The sequence below is a fragment of the Lytechinus pictus genome, chromosome 19 (assembly GCF_037042905.1).
Source record: "Lytechinus pictus isolate F3 Inbred chromosome 19, Lp3.0, whole genome shotgun sequence".
Classification (NCBI taxonomy): Eukaryota; Metazoa; Echinodermata; class Echinoidea; order Temnopleuroida; family Toxopneustidae; genus Lytechinus; species Lytechinus pictus.
In genome coordinates, this window is record NC_087263.1 from 13,301,243 (window position 1) to 13,310,000 (window position 8,758).

Below are 8,758 nucleotides of genomic sequence, written 5' to 3' on the forward strand. Positions count from 1 at the left end.
TTACTACTTGGTACACATAGGCTATATAATCCGTATTAAACCATGTCATTCAATGATACATTTAAAAAAAAATCAACCTAACATGGGGGATAAGGCAATGCATTCTTGTATGATACAACGATAGACCATTTTCCTCTCTGCACCAGATAATTCTAGTTCCATGCAGTGTGATCGGCTTTGTAATTAAATCGCAGGCCCTCACACAGGTAGAAGGGACGAGTCGAGTAGAGAAAACACTCTATGTGAGGCTCAACCGGCCAAACCCCTTCCCCGTGCAACGCTGATGAATTATAAGATACCTGAAAATATGGATTGTGGCATGCCTGGTTTCACAGCACTGATACATCATAGCAACAATATGCATTGCTTTTGCAATGTATACTTCTGGGATGATGGACATACATAAAAAGGGTTTGGTTCAAACATCTTTCGGTAGTACTAGAATAAAGGTTTCATAAATATGCTTTTCAGCTTTAATTAGTTTTAATGGTACTTTTGCAAATAATGGTGCGTTTTGATAATGAATATCAAGAAGCCTATAAAACAGGCCTATACGATACCAGAAAATATGAATAAGATTGTGGCATGCATGGTTTCTCCGCAGTGATACATCATAGCAACAATATGCATCGCTTTTGCACTGTATAACTCTAGGATAATGGTAGCATAAAAGGCTGATCGCACACGCAACTGCGAGGATGGACACATAAAAAAGGGTTTGGCTCGAACATCTTTTTGGTAGTAGAATAAGGTTTCATAAATGCTTTTCAAGGAACTTTTTGCAAATGATGGTGTAGTTTGATAATGGGTATCAAGAAGCCAAACACAGGCCTATAAGCAGACCTGCCAACCTCTGGGAATGAAAAATTGTATTCTGTGATTAAAAAAATGTATTTTCCCCCAAAAAAGTGTATTTCATAATAAAATGCGTGGCGCACTCGCTCATCGCGGCGCTCAAGCTGCATGCAAGCTAAAATGCACACTGCTCTTGCAGATGAAAAAAAAAACATTGAAACATGTGTACATCTCACCCTGGTTTTAAAAAAATGATTGAAAAAAAAAAAAAGTTACCTGAAATTACATTGATCTAATAACCATATTTATGTAAGTTTTATGAACTAGAGACATATAGAGATGATTTTTCTCAATAAATTATGATTTTGTTTTTAAAAAAAAAACGTACTAAATACGCCAAAAAAACGTACTGGTTGGCAGGTCTTTATAAGATACCGGAAAATATGAATAAGATTGTGGCATGCATGGTTTCTCTGCACTGATACATGTACATCATAGCAACAATATGCATCCCTTTTGCATCGTATACTGGGATAATGGACACATAAAAAGGGTTAATTAGGCAGGTTCATCTTTTCTGTAGTAAAGGTTTCATTAATGCTTTTCACGGTACTTTTTGCAAATGATGGTGTGTTTTGATTTCAAGAAGCCTAAAAACAGGCCTATATGTGTGTAATCAGAAAAGTGATTGAGCCACAAGTGTATTGGCATATATATATATATATAAAGAGAAAGAGCAAATCATTTTGAAATGTGTTTGCACTTCAACCACCTCCACCTATTTTCAGTCTTTAGAGAAAAATACTGTAGGCCTATGAATGTGCAACACCAATCTACAGCCACATAATACATGACTCCTCCTGCTTGGGTCAACCTCCCCACTCTATTAATAGTTTGGCCTGAAAAAGCCTTAACATTGTCTCATGATCCCAAGCAAAAAAGAAAAAAAAACATAATCCACCCTATGGGTTAAAAGCCTGACAGACAACCTACCCCCCCTCCCCCTCTCCATCTTAACTATATGATGTCATCCTCGATCCCTAATTAACTAAAGATCTTGGTGCACAATCAAATCAATCTCTAAATCCAAGACAATGATGCATAAATAATTTTTCTGTGAAATGAATGCAATAAATCTGAGAAATTTCACCTATTTCACCTATTTCACCTCTGCACTCTTGATATCATTCACAAAACATAACTCCCATGCATCGCATGCCTTGGATCTGTCTTGCGGTCAGCAAATGATATTCCAATTTGCAATGTGGCCATAGCTTACGTTGATATGATTCAATGCTATCATATTCCAACGATGATCTTACTGACTCAATCCAGATTTATGTAATGCAGGATTCCACATGTGGAATAGGTACTGTACTTGTTTGTACAGTATGTGGATGAGTTTATTTGCATATTGAATATTCATTGTTTGAATATTCATGAGTGAAATAAAAATTGGATTCAGGCCTGCAGGTGTATTTTGACTTTCAGGTTTGATGCTTTTCCGTCTAAACCTACCAATACTCAAATTGATGAGTGCAGAAGTCTGGAGATCTTGCCCATCTGAAAACTCTTCCATGCTCACTTGCCTAACATAGCATCAAAGACCAAACAATAGTGCCTCCCTGATAAAATATTCATAGTATACAGGTGAAAATTAAACTAAAGGATCGTAAATATCTTAAAAGTCAATTACAATGGATATGAAACCAAAAAAAATTACCAGAAAAAATATTAATCTTATTACCATCAAAATATGTCATAAAATAAAATCCCCAAAAAAGTGTCATTTGTGCCTCCAAAGTAACGTGTAAAAAAATAGCTCTCATGAGCTGCAGGTTTCAACATTCATGAACTACAAGTATGATTTAAAATTAGCTTGATCATCTCCCATATTCATGTTTTATGTCAATTGTCAAAAGTCAAAAACCTTAACTATGATCCATGGTTTTGAAGAAAGGCCTCTACAGATTGACTGGCTTTAATTCCCCCTCCTACTAAACCATAGATATTTTCGGTGCCCATTTTATTATATTCTTCAATTTATGCTCCTTTTGAAACATGGCCTTGCCCAAAATGTAAAGAACATCCAAATTATGCAAACCGACAATGTAAATTCATTAGCATGTATCTCATGAATATTCATAAAGCAAAGGTCACTGGATCTGTAGGAGATGTTTGTATGCATGATTCACTGCGGCACCCTACTACTTGCCGCAAATGGTAGCAATGCAGAAAGCTTCTGAGTGCATGTACTTGACCAACAACGGAATGACCACCATCCAAATAACATTCCAGTGAATCCAGATAGAGTACAGTTTAAAGGGAAACTAGCAAGGAAGAATTGCTGAGATGTGATGTATGTTATATATCTACAGGGAAGATACACACAGGCAATAGATGGAAAAAGATCCACTTACAAGATAGAACAACACAGATTACTAAAGTTTGTATACAAACTTAAGTAAAAAAAAAAATCTAACAAACAAAAAATACAAAGTATAACAAACTATAGAGAGAAAAAAAGATTCAGGGGTCAGGTCAGGTAAGGCCACTGACCCGTTCAAGCAGACTCAAAACAAAAAGATGGACATTTAAAAAAAAAAAAAAATAGTCAAATGAGCCTACCTACATGTACCCCCCCCCCCCCCCCCCCCCGGGCAGTTTGGAACATCTGTTTGGATTTCTGTGTTCTACATTTTGTTAACATTTAAGAACAGTTCTTTAATAATGTTAAAGAGACCTGTCATTTGGTCTCTGGCAAATTTTCATAAAAACAAAAATGAGAACATGTTTTTTATCACTAATTCTGAGGGAAAAAAAGTGCATGTACATAATGTAGAATCACTCTAATTCTTTCACCCTGACATTATCTCACGTTTTAACTTAGAATAATTGTAGAAAAGGGACAAAACAGATTTCTCAGCTGACAATCCAGTCTCTGACATTTACCGATTCTGAGAAAATGAAAGCAAATTCCACCACCATGAGAATTTCTTTCACCCTGCAGATATCTTTCACTTCATCATTCATTTTGAATGCTCAACCTCAGTATGGTACATGTAGGTTCCACCCCATACCTGAAATATTACATGCATCAATCACTCAAACAGATCTCACAGGTAGGCATACTGTATCAGTATTATTTTGCAGATCTCTTCTTAAACATTCTGTTCCCACTTTTTCAATAAAATTTCCATCTTTCATGTACTGTATGTACATTGAAATTTATAGGTTATACACATAAAAAATATTAAAAAAAAAACACAATATTAAATTTTATAAAATGCTGCTTACTTATAAGTCGTTTAATTTGAACAGCCATGTTTAATTAATATAAAACAGAATATTAAAAAAATCAACTTTGTTGTTTAACATATTTTAATATGTACTAAACATCTAGGTTCAAATTCTAAACAAATTTTTACTGTGTAGATTTCTTCTTGAACATGAAGTTCCAAATTATCCAATAAGATTTCCACATTTCATGTCAGAGAGAAATTTGTAACTTTTAAGTAATATGATTTGACTGAAATAAGATTTAATTCTCCCCATAGCATGAAACAAAATTTGATTCCTCCTTGGACATGTGGAATGGTTTATTTCAATTTCTTCCAATGCCAATTGCCAACTCGTCTACTATCATTTGGTCTACCATCACTTCGTCCAATATCCCCATGGTCAAATCGCCATTTCATCCAGTCACCATTTCTTTTTTATTAAAATCAACAACACTTTTCTGGGGTAGACTTCACCTCCAAGTCTAATGAACAGTCAAAGCTATACATGTAGTCAAGCCATCAACTTCCACAACATGATACACTTTTGTGGTAAAACGCTGTTGCCAATTAAATTACTCATATTACACAGCCTTCTATGCTCAGCAATTACTGCCCATTTCTTTGCCACGCCATGCTACATTAACTCCCATCAGCGTTAAAGTTGAATTCATTGTTCGGTTAATTGCACTCTCACTTTTGTTGTCTAGGCCTTCAGGAAATTGGTCCAATGGGGGGAACAATTACTCAGAATTTTTTTATTCTTCCATGTTAATGGTATTTCTCACACAGTGTCTTGAATTCTGGCATCATTGATGTATCCATCCATTTCTAGAAAGCATCTCATAAATATATATGGGTTGAATACAAAAAATATATACGTAGGCCCTACAGGATAAGGAATTACAGAAATAGACAACAATGTCTTCATGTACAGTGCTATAGACCCGATTTTCAAAGAAAATATGCATCCCACTGCTTAAACAGCCAGGATGATAATAGGACTAATAAGACTTAGATGAGTAATCGACTGTAGATTTGAATATGCTACTGTATCTAACCGTGCTTTATCATACTGTTTATAAAAGTTTGTAAAACGGGGAAGGAGCTACATGTAGGAGGGGTGCAATGTTGCCCCCCTCAATGAAGACTCTGTTACCCATGACTCATGCTGATCTTTTCCAATTAAGAGTTGTATTAGGAGTAATTAATTACTCATATAGGGCTGCTGATATTGACTGATGACTTGGGCAACACCCCCTATAACTTCATGGGTCAGGTGCGTGCGCCCTATAAATGAAGGCCATGTGTTCAGTATACACTCACTTTCTGGCCTCAGTAAAGGAATAGGCCCAACCATTGCAATCAACAATTTTGCTTTGAAAAAAAAAAAATCAAAAGAGGAGAGAAGGAAAAAGTTGGAAGAAAATGGAAGCAAGAAGATAAAAAAAGAGATCTTGGACTCTATGTCATGTTTCACTAGAGTAATATTTTGTTATCAAACAGAAATTATTACTTTATTGAGAAATAGATTATATCACATTTCAGAGACCCTGCAATGTTCCGCCTTGCCCCACTCTTCTCCATATCAAGTACCCTGGTCACAAAATATTTTGTTATTAATTTGCCAGTCTTTTTAAACCTTTGATTAAGACCATAAAAGCTCAATTAACAACACTCACCTTATTAGTTTGAAGGCGTCTCTTGACCAACTTGGAGCCGCTGATATTGACCGCACACTGAATATGTTCCACGTTGTATTCCAAAAACGAACGGCTGTCCACCAACAACGGCTTCTCTTGGCCGTTGGGGGAGCTGCTCAACAACTTGGCGAGAATCTCGGGCTTCATGAGGCGCGTTCGTCGACACTCTGTGGGGACCTCTCTGGTCATCATGCGAATTATTGGTTGGGCCGCGTACCGATTAACAACGGGTAGTTCCAGCCTTAGCTGCATATCCTTGCGAATTCTCTAGCCACAGAGACAGGCCGAAAAAGCACAGTGGTCCCTCTGTTGGCGTCGCCAAGGCAACGGCCCCAATCCAACAAGCACTTCTGTCGCTTTTATCAATATTCTGCATTAGGCACACTGCCCCGCTCACTTTTTTACAAAATACAAAATCTAAACAAATTCTCTCTCTGCTCCAAGAAGTAGCATAAAACCATCTAAAATCGTAGTTCTACTTGTTCGTTCTGAGTACTGTAGACAGTAATTCTCCTCATAGACAAATTCCTATCACAGAGGAATGAAAATAGTCAATCAAGAATGAGAAATAACCAGTGTTCGCACAAAAATTCTAACAAAATCATGAAATTCCTCCTTCTTGATATTTGGCCCTGCAGAATCTCTGGCAGTGTTATACTGGTTCCAACAGGACCAGATTGTTAGAATTTATTGATGAGGTTTTTCTTGAGGTAAGTTGGTTGTGGTGTATCCATATATATATATAGATCTGAATAAATTCTCTCTTGTGAAAAAAATTAGACTCTTCCTTAAAAATAGACTTCCATAAATCTTTTGTTTTTGGTAGAAGGTCCAGCGTTTAGCTCAACACAAGGCAAACTTCATGACTCCACTTTATTTCCTGAAAATAAAAGAGAAAAATATGGTCAGAAATCGATCAGATTATAAAAATTTAGTAAATATTATAAAATTTAATAAAGCCTTGCTTCACTAAATTTTAACAATTGACAAAAAAATAGAAAAGTAACCTATGGGTACATATATCTCCAAGTATTACAATTACAGATAATCCTTGAGTTTGTTTTTTATTTCATTATCATTATTTTTCTCTGTTTTTTTTATTCAATTTTTCCATATTTCATTTTTTGTTGTAAATTAGCCTTGATCCTCTGTAGGCTGATAAGTTGCTATGTTGTGGAATCCTCTGGAAAGATATCAACTTGCCTGAATGCTTGAAAGGTATCAACTCTACTTTCATTTCAATATTAGGATCGTGATAATTTGGTTGAAGATTTATTCCCAAAATTGTAACATAAATGTAGGCCTATATATTAATTTTATTCATGGTTCCATCTATCTTGTGCTTTATATAAATCTTCAGGTCATTCACCTGAATCATTAAAAATCATTTCACACAACATAGTATGGCTCAATAAATAAGACCTACAGTACTGTTGTCAGGGTGGAGTCATTTGCAAAATAGGGTCTGATTGACTAAACTAGGTGTCTGGCGGGTTATGTGTTGTTCAGCCTCGCCAGGATGAGTCATCATCTCCGTGATCCAATAGACAACACACAGGAATAGTCTCTACGCAACAGACCTGTTCCATTGATTTTCTGAATTTTTCTCTTTTTCTCACACAAGTACCCTACATATAAGTTTGTTCATAAGGGGGATATTCTCTTAAGTGTGAGTACAGAGATATGATGAGAAACTGCACATCTGGTTGCATACGTATGTAGGGATCGTGTTAACCATTCATCAACCATATTGAAAGATATTTTCATATGACAAGAATAGAAAACAAAGACATGTGTTGAAGCTACATGAAAAATGACACTACACACATGTGCACATGTGGGACTAGCAAAAGCAACATATGCAGACCTGAAGCCTTGAACATATGTGACAAATTATAATTTCATGAATACACCCAGATACGTGTACACGTTCGCCAACCAACCCGTAAAAAAAAAACCCTCTCTCCTGAACAGCCATTTTTCCGCACAGTACATTATCATCGACATGATTGTATAGGCCTACATTGCATTGAAGTTTACTGACGCGCATGGTAAAGCCCTATCACTCATTCATATTTCTCCTCATAGAATGTTGCCACGGTAACAGTGGAATATGAATAGATGATGACTGACGGGTCTCTTACAAGTTCATCTCCACACCCAAGTTACCTGGAGAGCGTGGAATATTTCCACTGAGTCATCGTCAATAACTTGTTGTTCCTTGATTTCTCCTTTGTGTGTAGGCCTATAAAGCCTATACATAAAACTTCACCCAGAAACAAGTGTTGGTTGACTGGGGATGGGGGAGCAAGGAATAATTTTCTTTACTGCATTGCAATGTGTTACAATGCAAAATTTATAGCAAGTTTTTACATACATGTACATGTAGGAATGTACAGAACTTTGTTCAAAGCTTTTCTCTTAATACAACCCAGGAATGCTAATCAAATTTGAGAAGCAAAATTATTCCCTGGAGATGGAGACCAGGTCTTATCAACTATTGAATGACAAATTGCAAAAATAAACCATTTTATAGATCACAGACTGAAATATTTTCAAATTAAAAAAATATGTGATTGATTTCTAGAGCTGTATAATTGATTTTTATGTCCCCTTCAAATAATCAAGTCTTAAACTTCATTTTTATAATGTATGTCTTTCGAAACTGCTATGATCAAATCATACTATATTTTTTTTCCTTTAATGTCTCTTTTCTTTAATTTTCTGTTCTTGGTATCACACCTTTTCACCCTCATCCTCTCTACTTTCTTCTTATTCCTCTCCTTCTCCTCTTCTCTTTTTCTTATCCTCCATCTTCTTTTTCTCCATCTTATTCTTCTCTTCATTCCTCTTCAACCTTTCCTCTCCTCTCCTGTTTTTATCCTTCACCTCCACTTCCGTTATTTGTCATCTCCTCCCTGTTCTCCTTCTCCTTCTCATTCCCTCCCTTTCTTCTTCACCATGATCATCATCACAATAATC

General features: G+C 36.0%; 1 long non-coding RNA gene across 1 annotated transcript in view; it reads right to left on the bottom strand.

Annotated features, from left to right (window-relative positions):
* Positions 1–5,746: 5,746 nt before the first annotated feature.
* The window catches only part of LOC135157615 (uncharacterized), a 6,132-nt gene continuing 3,120 nt past the window's right edge, over positions 5,747–8,758 (bottom strand). The window contains exon 2 of the long non-coding RNA XR_010296611.1: positions 5,747–6,656. This is a non-coding gene — a long non-coding RNA (uncharacterized LOC135157615). The remainder of the gene's footprint in view (positions 6,657–8,758) is intronic.